The sequence below is a fragment of the Eschscholzia californica genome, unplaced genomic scaffold (assembly GCF_041429995.1).
Source record: "Eschscholzia californica isolate CP2 unplaced genomic scaffold, dmEscCali1.0.p SCAF_4, whole genome shotgun sequence".
Taxonomy (NCBI): Eukaryota; Viridiplantae; Streptophyta; class Magnoliopsida; order Ranunculales; family Papaveraceae; genus Eschscholzia; species Eschscholzia californica.
This window is the reverse complement of record NW_028238461.1, coordinates 12217178-12231799: the sequence shown is the minus strand read 5'-3', so window position 1 is coordinate 12231799 and position 14622 is coordinate 12217178. Positions and strand designations below refer to the sequence as shown.

The following is a 14622-nucleotide window of genomic DNA, read 5'->3' as shown; positions in this document are numbered from 1 at the left end:
TGTATTTGTTAACATAAACATAAGGGAAATGCTAAACGTACAAAAAATCTTTGACAAGATTCTTCACAAAATGCTAAGTGAACGGTTCCGATTAAAGTCAAATTTTAAAAAACTTTGATCAACTTTTCTCTTTTAGTGAAAATGAGTCATTAAGTCAAGAATTTTGTTAAGGACTTTGTACATGTAGCACTCATAAAACTGTGAAAAAAAAAATTGAAGTTCTTTTCGTTCTTTCGTGTAATCGCTTTTTGTATGCGATTTTTATTTGTTCATATGAGATTATTTTCCGAAAAACATGGTAGGCAACTAAGCATGAAAACTAAGAATATAAGTCTGAGTATTATTTCATGTGTGAATTAGGTTCCCTTTCATGCATATGTCGATTATCTGAAGTTGGTTTGGCTCCAATCTCATTCCGACAGAAAATACTTTGATGGGGTTCAACTTCTAACTCAATCCCCTTCATCAAAAAAAAAACTTCTAACTCAATCTCACACTAATATTTGTTTTTTATTCCTTATAAAAACAAACATTTCATGTCCGAGTCAGGATTCCATTACGTTTTATTAAAACATAACCAGCTTTCGAGTCATCCAGGTTTTGCTATTATCTCATGGGTTTGCTATTATCAGGTAGGCCGGGAATGAAAACCACAAATCCTCCCCTCCTCCGTGGGTTTGCGATACCCCGGCTAGGAGGAATCCTATTCCTCCATGATTACTATTATCCAATGGGTTTGCTATTATCCCGTGAGCTAAACAGTAATCAGGATTGTAATTTTCAGGAATCACATTCCATTCTCACGTGATACCAACGCACCAAACATGCCCTTAGGGTTAACGGTGATGTTTACAACCTTCAAGGGTTGTAATGTTGTCTCTAAGGCGGTTTAAGAGTTTACCTCTTGATGTATAAATGTCATGGTGCAAAGTGATGATTTGTGGCAAATGTTGGAATCAGTTCCTTACACTGACGTAATTTTTATACTACCTTTTCTTTTTCTGTAATCTACAATGGAATTTCGTATCAAACTTTTCTTTGAGTTTGTTTATCCAACAATTTCAAGTTCTTTGTTCCTAATGAAAGAAAAAGGTCTTTTGATTTTTTTTTTTTTAGATGAAAGAAGGTCTTTTGATTTAGTTTCATTGTTTTTTCATCCTCTTGAAGTATCATCTACGCTTTCAACGAAAAAAAAGTATCAGTTACGTGACACTTATTAAAATTTCAATTAAAAGTCTCATGAACCATCATGAGAGAAACATTTTTATAAAAAAACGAGAGACGGAATTTATGATAATTTTGGAACGTTCTTGCAGTCAAACTTAACGTATGATTGAAAGATGAATAAAAATGAATTTTGTACCGAAAGATTTCTATCAAGTTCGGAACATACAATTTTCATTTTATTACTTGTTCTCTATATATATATATATATATATATATATATATATATATATATATATATATTACCCATTCATGGTGACTTTATCTTCAGATTCAATTCTTCTTGTTTGATGTTACTCCTACTTGTTCGTCTACTCATGATCCTCGCGCTCCAACTAATTGAAATGATTGGTAAATGCTTGCAAGGTTCAACTGAGATAGTAGAAGAATACTTAATTAGTGCAGCAATTGAGATGATGGAGGAATACTTAAATAGTGCATCACACTATTCCTAGCATGAAGAGGTTAAGAGGAGGAATCTTATGGTCAAGCATCATAAGATTTTATCTCATTATTGTTGAAATTAAACTTAAAGGATAATTAGGTGAAGATTTTCAACAAAAAATAAAAAAACAAGGTGAAGATGCTTTTGCTTTCGAGTGAGATGGCGCTGAAGGATGACGGACAGACTTGGAAGGAAGCAGTCACTTATAAATGAAATTATTAATAACATATAATTTGTTTATGTTAACTTCTACAAGTTCTTCTTAGTAAGTAATGTGATCCGTTTAAATTTAAATTTGGAGTGCTCAAGCCCCTAGTGAAAGAGAAGTACAAATTGCCAAGAAAAACAAGATGGTGGGATGTGCTTGTAGACCCACCTTATAAATATTAAAATAAAGCTCCAATTTCATCTATATAATAAAAGAGGAGGTATCTTTTTCCCTCCTCCCAATGGTTAAGATTTATCCTCACCAATGTATATCAAATGGTTGAGAATTGAGTTTTTTAGAATTGAAAGGCCTGGATCTAATTACTTTTCATCCAAAGGAAGAGAAGAAAGCAAAGAGCATCTTTCAAAGATACCCTCCCAAACAACTCCTTGCGTCCCTCATCTTCCCGTCCACTCTTCTTCCAATACTTCTCAGGACATTCTCTGACTCCCTCTCTCATCTCTTTCTTTTTTTTTTGAAAAATCTCCAAAACTCCTTCCCGCTCATCTCTTCTCACAGGTACGTCTCTCTATATCTTTTTCTCTTTATCTGCTCTCTCTCTCTATTTCTGTTTCTTGATGTCCCTCTCTCGCTCAGACACAGAACCATCTATATAATAAAAGAGGAGGGTATCTTTTTCCCTCCTCCCAATGGTTAGGATTTATCCTCACCAATGTATATCAAGTGGTTGAGAATTGAGTTTTTTAGAATTGAAAGGCCTGGATCTAATTACTTTTCATCCAAAGGAAGAGAAGAAAGCAAAGAGCATCTTTCAAAGATACCCTCCCAAACAACTCCTTGCGTCCCTCATCTTCCCGTCCACTCTTCTTCCAATACTTCTCAGGACATTCTCTGACTCCCTCTCTCATCTCTTTCTTTTTTTTTGAAAAATCTCCAAAACTCCTTCCCGCTCATCTCTTCTCACAGGTACGTCTCTCTATATCTTTTTCTCTTTATCTGCTCTCTCTCTCTCTATTTCTGTTTCTTGATGTCCCTCTCTCGCTCAGACACAGAACCATTCTCTCTATCTCTCGGTTCATACAGGTGATTGATGTTGAAATTTGTAAGTTTTGAAATTAGGGGTTTGATTGAGGACTTCGATTTAGGGGTTTAAATTTATAAGTTCTGAAATCAGGGTTCGTATAATTTGATGATTTTTTAAATTAGGGTTTCTGGGAATGAGATAGTTAACCTTCTTTCAAGCTTTCAAGGTATGTTAAATCTAGGGTTTTGAAGATTTCTTAAATAACTGTCTAATCTGATTTATGTTATGTGTTATGGGTGTTGATTCAAATGATTTGATATGTTATCTAGATTGAGATGTTATTTAGGTTTTCAACCTGATTTATGTTATTAAGGTTTTCAACCTGATTACACATCTAATTTTGATATGTTATCTAGAACTAGAAGGTTATCTCGGTTTTCAAATACTATCACTTTGCAGTTTTGCCAACATTTTGGTTTTAGTCAAACTTAGGAGAACTTAATTTAACTGTCAAATTTCTAGGTTTCGCCAATACACTTCTGTACACAAATTTAATTCTTCTCTCTCAATGTACGGTTTTGCCACTATTTTGCTTCTTTCTCAACATCTTCTCTCATCGAGTATGGCTTCCAAAAGTTTTACTCTCCCATGTTAGTGGTGATTTTTATTTTGTTGATATTGTGTCTATAGAACTTTTTGGTTGGTTATTACTTATTAGTGGTGATTTTATTTTGTTGTAAATAATTTTGTTGTAAACAATAACCAGATAGAACCTCTTTCTCTTTGTTACTCGGTGTTCGCCTCTCTAGCACACACACATTCACATGAAAAATTGATGTTCGCCTCTCTCGCACACACACACATTCTTACGTGAAAATTGATTCGAGTTTCCTCCCCATCTCATGCTCTCTCTCATCTTCTCATCTCACATCAATTTGTCCACTTGCAGGTATCTCTCTATCTCTCTCACGCACAATCTGTCTTAGTTTTCAAGTCTCTGGATCTGACTGTAGGATTTTAAGGGTAGCCGTTCAGGTGCTGCTTCTTAAAAATTGTTTGTGTTATGCTAAATCGAGATTAAATTTGTTGTTTAGGCCTTTAGGGTAACTTGCAATGTTAGTTTTCATGATATTTGATAATAGTTTGGGTTTAGGTTATGTAAACATTGAAGCTTTAAGGTTAACTTGCTATGTTAGTGTTACTTCTTATATGGGTCTTCTAATCTAATTACCTCTTTTTTTTCCATATAGTGTTACTTCGTTCTTCATTGCAACTCTCTTAGGTGAATATCCTGCCACTCTATACAGTTTGTTTGATTTTATTGTCTTTTCACCTTTACATTGTTACTGAATTCTTGGCCTCTTATGCTTCAATATTATTTAAGTCATTAATTTGGTGTTCAACTATTATCTTGGCTCTTAGAGTCAGTATAACTTTGGAGACATCTTTACAGTTTTGCTCTCATCTTCCTGATTTTCTTATTTGAAGAAATCTATGTGGTTTAAGCTTACAATGTGCTGATTTTTCCTTTTGAAATGATTCAACTTAACGGTTTTTATTGTGTGACTGATTTTCTGATTGCAGTTCTCAATAAGTATTAAGTTGGTTGGAAACTTGATATTTATAAGTTTTTAGGTACTCTGATTATCTAATTAGGTTGATATTTTGTATTGTGTTGCAGTTCAATTTTTCTCAAAATTTATTTGACCATAAGCATTTAGTTTGGTGCATTAACATGTTCGCAATTTAGTTCTATTAAAAAAATTCTTTATGCTTCGGGATTAGCTCCGAATGAAATTCCTTACCATTCGATTTAGGTTGTTAAATTGATTATGAATTGGATACCCTGATTGGGAACTTCTTGGTTTTTTAATAGGTTTGTTGCAATGAAAGAAGTCGTTGAAGAAAATCGTTCGAATTGGTTTCGCTGCTACAATTACTGGTAATAACTCAAATATTTGACACACACTTACTGTTTGATAATATGCCCAACTGAACTTATTACGTTATCCTTTTTTTTATATAGCTGAGAGACTTGAAACTACATATTAAAAAATTTATAAAGCATTTGAAATTTATAGTTGAGAGATTGGAAACTACGTATGTTTCCCCATCCTCCCATGGTCAAATATGGGCTCCTAAGTTTATCTCGAGTGATCTAACGGAGGAAGAGTTTATATGGGTATGAGGGGGAAAGGAAAAATCCTTTTTTCTTTACTCTTAAGATAATACAAGCCACACAGAGTACCTGAAGCAACAATTTGCAATACTAATTATGCCGAATGCTAAAACTTACTGAGGTGAGATTTTACCTAATGATTCATAGTTCTGTTACTTATAGTCTCCTTATTCTGCAATGTTTATGATTGTCATTTGATTTCAGTATTTTTTCAAATGAGGCATGTGACTGTAAGATTCATTGTGCCCGGTATCTTTAAGTAGTCTGACCTGTCCGTTGGACTGATAATTAAGTGTAGGTTGAACATGTCAGCCCCTAATCACAAGCTGCGCGAAGTAGCCCAGCCTGGGTATGTGTTTCAGCCCTCGGTGAAGCATGGGTTTGGATTAGACCGGGTGTGAGCATCCTAACCCTCTCTCATGCACACTCTTACAAAAAATTGAGTTTGGGCTTCCTCTCACCACCCATGGGTCTTTGTTCCTCTTTGTCGCTCACAGTCGTATCTCTTTCTCCCACATATACACATAACGTCTTTGATTAAGAGCTTCTAAACAAAACCTCTTTCTCTCTCTCTCTCTCAACATAAGGTTTCGGTTTAAGGCCTCCAGACCGAGATATACGTCATCTTTTAGTTCATATTTAATTGTTTCATTTGTTCCTTCTACTTCATTTTCTTTCATTTGTCTGTGTTTAGTTGATGTTTTGTCTATCTCACCATGTTAATCTGAACTGTGTGATTTTGGTTGCTAAAATGTTTTGCATTATTATAGCTGGATTTTTTTGGCTTATTATAGTTTGTATGCCCTTCGTATTATGTCACCATGTTAATTTTTTTTTTGTTAATTTACAGGTTCTTCTAACTTCGAATGATCTTCTATAAGTGTTGTTCGTCAAATTAGTCTGCTACGAGTGAGTAATTTCTTCTAACTTGGTTAATGAAGTTTGGTCTACGAAATTTGGTATTTATAATGGTTGGAGTAGCTAATTCTTAATGTTTTTTCTTTACTTCTTATTAGATAGATTCACATTCACTCAATGCGAATCGAATTGCATAATATGCTTGAACTTAGGTATAAAAATGGTTGAACTTCTTATTAGATAGATTCACATTCACATCTCTAATGTCGTCACTTCTCTCTTTATATAGTTTGCTAAATTTTTCCCTCTTTCTCTTTACAGTTTTGGTGAAATTTTTTGTCTGTCAATGTTAATGTCATTTTGTTGGTTTTATCACTTTTTTTTTTGTAACATTGTTACTGAATTTTTGGCCTCTTAGGATTCAATATGATTTAAGTCATTATTTTGTTGTTCTATTATCATTTGGCACTTAGACTTCAGTAAAACTTAGGAGAAATCTATATATTGAAGCTTGCATCTTGCTGGGTTATTTTCTTTGAAGAAATTTGTGTGACCTAAGCTTACTATTTGTTGATTTGTCTCCTGAAATTATTCAAATTTCTATGTGTTACTGATTCAAACTCTAGGCTTACTGAATTTGTGATTGATTACTCATTTTTGTGTTTGTGATTAGGTTCTCTTTTACTCATCAACTCAACTTACGGTTTGTTCGAGGGATTATTGAATGGATTTATTACAGAAAGAACCTCCAGCAGTACTCATAGGGGTTCATAATTCGTCTGAGCGAAGTTCAACAATTAAATATCTTCACAAGTATATCTACAAGAGTGAAGATTGTACGACTATGGTAGCGGAAGGAATCACAAAAGATTTGTTACAAGAACCTCTTCCAGAAGATCGTACAGTTGTGGTTGGGGAAGCGCTAAACGAGATTCAAAAAGGTCCTGTATTCTAATTTGTAATGTTTATTTGTCACAAGAACCTCTTCCAGAAGATCGTACAGTTGTAGAAGCGACAAACTAGATTCAAAAGGGTCGTGTATTCTAATTTGTTTCAAATTATTTTGAAATGTAGCTCTTAATTTGAATTTCCATTAGAGTGTATTTTGTGGTACTCAGTTTTTGTGATTATGTGGATTTCTAATACTGAATTGTGTAAATTGAAATCTAGATTTTTCTAACGTGTTGAGTTAATTGTTGTATTAACTATAACCATTAAAGTATTCTATTTTTTTTGTTAGACGTAATAGAACACGACTACTTTTTATTTATTTTTGTTGTCAGTTTATACCATCAATCTGAAAGAGAAAAATACACATCTCACGTAACGTTTGAAAATACTGTCCGTGCCCTATGGGCACGGGTTACACCCTCGTTACATAATAAACTCTAACCCTAATGTAGAGGTAGACATACATAGTATAAATATTCGATGAATACATTAACAAACAAAAAACAAACACCATCATATTTGCTCTTTAATAGAAAGAGCTATTTCAAAAGATTACAATTTTATCGTGTATATATACACACACACTAGGGCATATCTCGTCTTCCAGGGCATGAACAGTTATATCACTTAAATTTGACGAATTTTAACCCAGTATTTCTATAGGTGCCCCATAGTATTGCTCTAGGCGTTACTTCCAAACATGTCACCCGATTTTTTCATATTTATTATTGCTATATTCTGGATACCCTAACTTTTTGGTATTCTCCTTATTGTTTTTTCTTCTTAAATTAATTATTTTATTGAGAGAGAGAGAGAGATTTCAATTTTTTTAACCTTTGTAATTTCTTTTGTTTTCATTTTTCTTAAATTAATTTTTTTTATTTCTAAGAAGGACACAGTTTTATTGAGAGCGAGATTTTTTTTTAACTCTTACAACTTCTTTTGTTTCTTTTTTTCTTAAATTAGTTATTTTCTAAGAAAGACTATATTTTAAATTTTGAGAAGGACTTCTAGACAATATCCTTTATTACAAAAGGATGTTTAAAGAAACAAAAAAAATTCAATCATTCTTTCTCCAAAGAAAGAAGACAATAATTTTTGTTATGTTATTTTATGAAGGTTTGAAACTGTAACCAAGGAATTAAATTTTGGTTTCAGTTAAAATTTTGGTCGGTTCAAAAGTGAGAACGTTTCAGTCGGAAATTTTAAATCTGCAGAAATGTTAATATATTGTTTAGTATGAATTGTTAATGAAGTAGGGGCCTAACATGCAATAAAATAGTTTAGTTAGGGTCTTAAATTTAAAATTTTACCCATAATAACTCTAAAACAGCCAAGTTAGGGGCTAATCTGCAAAAAAAAACAGTTAAGTTAGGGGGTTAAACTGCATCATATTTTAACCATTCTGTTAGTTTTGGGGGCTATATTCATTTTAAAAATTGTTTAGGAATTTAGTAAAAAAGATATTTTTAAAGAAATTAAAATTAGTTTTTGTAGGTTCTAAAGGTGCCCCTCAAAAGTATTACTGGCACCCTAGGCGATGGAAAGGGGTGCCAATAATCTTTTGGGGGTGCTTTTAGATATGCTTTTAAAATATCAGATACCCTAGCCGCATCCCGTCCTTTCTTCTTCAGCCGCCACTCCCTTTCTCTCTCTAAGGTTTCAAGGTGATCTTGATATCCCTCAACATTTTGTCTAATTTTCTTAGGGTTTCTATGGTGATCAAGACGAAAATTCGTGAAATCAACAAGAAATTTAGAAGAAATAAACCAGGAAATTTGAAGATTACGATTCTGTTTTTATCATATTCATGTTTGTATTTTAGGTTAGTTTTGGATTTCGACCGAAATCTCTTAAATGTTGGCCGAAATCTTACAAAAAATCTATGTAAGTTACATTTCGTGTCGGTTATTGCTAAAACCGAAACATTTCGTCAATTTTGATCGAAATATTTCGACATTTTATTCCTTAACTGTAACAACAACGAAAGTTTTTTTGAAATAATAACGAAGGGTGTAAGTCCAAGATTCACGTAAAGTTGAAGAAGGGACTACATATTGTAGTTCAAGATCAGGTGGATGAAAATAGAGACGCATTACGTGACACATTTCATGGAGGGAGAATAATGTTATTTTCCCGAAATTTAAGTTGAGTCCCTCGTCTCGTCTCTTTACAATCTGGCTCCCACTTTGGGATTTTTCTTCCTTACTATAACTGGGGTTTTTCTTCTTTGGTGGTGGCGATGGGCATCCCCCATTAGTCTTTATCTGGCACTTCAAGGGGGTGTGCCCCCACCCCCTGGTTATATCGGCCACAATGTGTTTGAGCCTCTAAACCCAACCTAGTCCAAGCTCAAGGCAAGCCCAAGTCCATACCTCATAAAAAGTTTGAGGTTCGGTTCGCTAGTGATAGATATCGATTTACCTTTTTGCATATATATTTGGGCTCGATTTTGTGAACCATATGGAATAAAGTTTGAAGGAAGCTCCACGAGTAGAGTGGTTATGCTCTCTGGATTGAAGGGAAACAGGCTTTACCTGGCCCATCTAAAACATACCTCACAGCTAACCTAGATATTTACTATTTCAGATATGAATATTTCAGCCTTCAACCAAATTTTGGTTAGAGTACTTAATACCTCATTCGGGTGTAGGTGCCCTATATAAAACACCACCTAAATGTTTTCGGTTTAAGAAAATGATAGGCAAACAACTGGTAGTCTAGTTGATAGTGCATTTCCTCCGCACTACAGAAACTCCAGATTCGATCTTTTAGAAGTGCAAATTCAGGATTTTTGGAGCTTGGGTATAACTAAAGGTAGTTTAGATGGGTTTTAGGCCTGGTAATTGAGATGGTTTTAGGTCCGGTAATTAGAGTGTTTAATTTCAGGCGGTTATCGTGATTATCACATCTTGAGGATGTATCAATGCCTTGTAATGACTATTGTAGTCCATTCCACAAAAAAAAAAAAATTTCTACAGACTCCAACCCTCACATTGTTATAGTGTATGTCGCTCTTAGCCCTAGGAAACAGGGACTCATCTACTTTACTTTGTATTCCTACTTACTCTCTATCGCAATTCGCACCATAACATCCATGTAACTAACACTATTTCTAATCAATAGATGTTATGATGTTTTAGGAAAAAAAACAAGAATTAAGTTTCTCCATTTTTTTAAGAGTGTACCATCATCTAGGCATCTTTCTTTTTTAGATTTTTCTTTTATTAAGATAAACAAGAAGAGATTGGGTACATATGAGAAAAGAAAGATAGAAGGTAGTGGCACATTCGTTCATCAAGAGTATTACAAGCTTCCTTAGCTTATTTATGAGCTTGCCTATATGGATTCCTAGGACAATAACATAAATACTTTTCATGTCTTCGGTTTTCGTGAGAGTGAAGAGAGGATCCTAGTGACTATTAGTGTGCTTCCATTGAAAATAATGGATGATTGTCTCACTATCCCCTTCATTATTGAAGGATTTTACCTACTGCATTCGTTAGAGGATTCATATTACTTTTCTTTCTTCGTTGTTTATTCGTTGTTTACTTCCTTCGCTATGAGTTTGAATAAATTTTGAAACGTGATCATGGATGATGAGGCCCACACAAAAGTCCTACTTAATAGATTTTAATGCCGCATCCACATTAATCTTGTAACGGTATTGTGGGTTGTCGACCAAGTCAAGATGTTCTTGTGAATATTAATTGAATATGTTACGAATCAAGAAAAATTAAGTGGATTCAGAATAGAAATTTTATATAGTTTGATGTGATTCCTATTTGCAATTATACTGATGTACTGGATCATGAATCACACCTTCACACCAAACTACAAAATTTTATGTCTAAATCTATCCATTTTTTCTTGATGGTGATTGTTTATTTATGTGACCCTTTAAGAACTTTTTGAATATCATGTATGCGATATTATGTCTTCTCAACATAAAAAAAAAGTGATATTATGTCAAAGGAAGTGCTATCAATCTAAACCCACAATTGGGGGGAGTTGATGTATAAGCCGGATTGAAAGGCATGAGCTGTAACAAGTCACCACTTATTAACACCGCGTTTGGCGGGACCAGATCTCACATGCTTTTGTATTCCCAAATCCTTCTATTATGATTTCTCCTTTTTCAAATTTCATTATTTTACAATTATTTTCAACTTCTAGTTTCAATCATGTTTAGATGATAATAATCAAGATATGCTTTTTATATAAATTATTGCATTTCTGTTATTTTTTGCCTTTTCTACTTTGATATTTGTTTTACGATAGTGAAACATTACTAAAGTTCGAATTCATATCAAGAAAATGACAATTTGGTTGAAAAGTGAACGATACTAACAAGATTTAAATGTATTCTACATAACGGTTGTGGATGTTGAATCATCTTATTTCAGAATATTTTAATCACGCAAATAAATTCTTTTAGTAATATTTAAAACTTTTAATTTTGCTTAGGGACATTTTTTTCTACTTTGACTCTTATATATAGGATAAGGGAATATGTACAGAATAAAATATGTATAGAAAAAGAGAAAACAGCAATAATGAGTCGCAAATTTTATTATCAAAGATGAATGAGATGTTTAAACAAATTGCATCAGTAGAATGAACAATGATACTTCGACTTTGAAACCGTAAAAATATGTTCATAACTGCTTTTGAACTCTAACCCCTTAAAAGTCATACAAATTACTCTACAAACTCTTGTTTAATATTTTTAATAAAATCCCCAACAAATAATCACCTCCACCAAAAGTAAAATATGTGATCTTTGGATTTTCAGAATATGCGTACTATGGCTTAACAAACTCCGAAGTACAGAAATGAATGAAGTAGAGTTGTTAAAATTCTTCTATTATAGAAAATAACAACTTTTATTATACGTCTAACCATACAAATAAAAATGCTGAATGTGCTTGTTCTCTTCCGTTGAAAACTCTTGTAATCTTCTCTTTGACATTTATCTAAAATTTATTCATTTTCATGAAATAGAGGAGCATGTGACATTCATAGAAGTTGTAAAATAAACACATAGAATAACTTGGTTTAATTTAATCTTCTTTTATCTGTTAGAGAATCAAATTAATGGTTGGACTAATCCTTTTTCTGAAAAATATGCAAATTTTTAATATTTAAGTTTTTGTTTGTATATCCCCAAGAATTTACCTTTCTTATTTAAAAATAGAATCATGATCTCTATCACAAAGTTCTGTCCTTCCACACAATATACAAAGTTGAAAATGGTAACTCCGCCCACACTTAGGCAATTCATTTTTTTTGGGTGAGTTTAGTATGAATTCATAAATGTACTTGATGATACTCCTCCCAATTCTATTTTGAGTTGGATGGTTTCTATATATAAAAAAAAAAATGTGTTAAATCTTCAACATGTATCAGATAAAAATAAGTTCACGACGACTGTAAGTAGAAAGCTCGTGTTTCTCAATCACTAATAAGCAGATTAGTAGATATGGAGATGGGGTTACTACAAAAAAGAGAAATGATAAAAATACTTAAGTTTTAATTCTATTTTTTTGTATCAATTTTCTTAAATGATAACCAAACACATTTTCTATATCTAATTAAACAAAACCTATGTATTTGGTTAAAACTATCACATGGTCGGTCCTGTCAATGCCACCTATCCTACTTGGTCAATTATGGTGCCACCTTGATTGCTTATAGACGTGCCCCCAACTTGTTATGCTAATACTAGTTCTAACCCCATTAATTTCAACAAAAAAAAAAGTTCTAATGCCAAGGGAAGTGTTATTGTTCTACGAGATTACGTGGAAGAGTGAGTAAAAGATTTATAACTTAAAATATTTGTTCTTGTTGTGGTTGAAAAAATTCAAAAAAGTGTTGATAAATGACTTTCTTCATTAAAAGATGTTTTCTCCCAAGTGCTAACATATTGATCACTGTGCAGAGAACGCACAAATGATAAATGAAAATTGGAGCATATGTGGATCATAAGCGATCCCCAACAGAACTGAAGAAAAACACATCTCACCAGCTATTTATGGGTAGTACCCATGAATATAATAAAGCCGTAACATCCACTATAATTTGATCCGTCTCGTTACAAATTTATTTCAAGACAAGTCTATTCTATACATTCCAAAAGCTTCCATTCTATACGTCCCAAAGGCTTCCATTTATACATTCCAAAGCGTGTCCATTGTATATTAAAGCGGATAACGAAATTTAGATAGGTCTTATAAGACTCACTTTATCTCGCTTCTATTTTATGAAAAACTTTTCTTTGGTTATCGTAACCAAGTTTAGAACAAAAAAAGAGACAGTTCTGAAAAATTTGTTCCGTACACATGCAACCACTTGACACGTTAACAACAAACAACAACTATCTTTCTCGACACTAATACATAATACACAAATATTAGATTGTTGTAAAAAACAGAAACTAACAAAAAAGCTTAGTGTGTACTACTCGGTAGACATAACCAAAGAGCTTGTGTTTTAATTATGAACTACCTGTAGCCCAAAGTCTATTTGCTACGGATTTTTGTTCGTTTACTACGACTGTGGGTCATAAGAAAACCCTTCAAATCTGTGTTTTTTTTTGGGAGGATGAGGGGATGCGGCTGCACTCTTTGGATCCGTCCTTGAGTAAGAAGTGACTCTAACAATGTTTTTTTTTTTTTTTTATGGACACTCTAACAATGTTGTTCATATGAAGAAACAAACGGCAATTGGTAGTCCTCATGGACAAACCCTTTTATGTGGACCGTTTAACATTAGAAGGGATAAGCAAAAGGCCAAATTAGGTTAGTTGGGTTAAAGAAGTTCACGAGAGTGAGTTTGTGATGGAAATATGACAGCTTAACGGTTATGTCTTCTCTGGCCACATTTAGTAACAATCGTCACACTTGGATTCATAGCTTTCCCTTTCAGTTTTTCAATCCCCATTTGAAAAACTCACATCTTCTCCCTCTCTCTCTCTCTACTTTTAAATTATTTTTCTCGTTTGAACAACACGCTCCATTTTCTTTTTGTTGCATGTGCTATTCACCATTCTCACAAGAGAAACGCCTCAATCCACGCTCCGTTCTCTCTCCCCCATCATTTAGCTATGGTCCCACCAAAACTGATAAAAAGAGGTATCTACAAGTCAAAGATGATTTGTAATAGTCCCACATTGCTCACAAGAGTGTCCAGAGACTGGGCTATATGTGTAAGCTCAAGCTTAGTAAGTGCCGAGGCCTCTTGGGAGGGTCGTGGTGCCTTCGCCAAGACAAAACCTCACACCACGGTGAGCGGTGACTAAGTGAGGACAAAATCGTTGTGGGGGGTCCACGGTGTCGCTGCGTACTCTGATGGTCGGGCGAATCGTGTGTCGTCGCCCATACCGAGGCCTTTTGGGTAGGCTTGTGGTGCCTTCGCCAAGAACAAAACCCCGTACCCGTGTGGGCTTGGGCCTGGGTGGTTAAAGCGGGGACAATATCGGCAACTGCTAAGGCTTGGGGCGTTACATGATGTGACCGACTCTAATTGAACGATTAGAGAAACAAAAACTCACTTTTAGGGGCTGATAATATTGTTATCGGTCTAAGGTTAGTCCATTTTTTTCAAGCCAAATAGCATTTCTCACGATGACGCATAGTCTATTGATCAATTTAGAAAGTAGGATAAAAATTTGAAGAGCAAAATAATATCTAATTTCTTTTATTTTTTTATTCAATTTGCTAGAATTTTATGTTGAGGAAAAAAGATACCTCTTCGTTGGAATTTGAACCACA

The 14622-nt window shown here is 33.8% G+C and overlaps 1 long non-coding RNA gene across 4 annotated transcripts; it reads left to right on the top strand.

Moving 5' to 3' along the window:
* The first annotated feature begins 2689 nt into the window (after positions 1-2689).
* Positions 2690-7079, top strand: LOC147542770 (uncharacterized). Of its 4 annotated transcripts, none has more exons than XR_015223317.1 (7): positions 2690-2804; positions 3045-3088; positions 3812-3897; positions 4113-4144; positions 4739-4804; positions 5892-5950; positions 6573-7079. It is a non-coding gene; the product is annotated as an uncharacterized LOC147542770 (long non-coding RNA). The 4 variants fall into 4 exon arrangements; XR_015223319.1 differs by lacking the exon at positions 3045-3088 and adding an exon at positions 4889-5162 and having other exon boundaries at positions 2713-2804; XR_015223316.1 differs by lacking the exon at positions 2690-2804 and adding an exon at positions 2865-2921.
* Positions 7080-14622: the final 7543 nt, after the last annotated feature.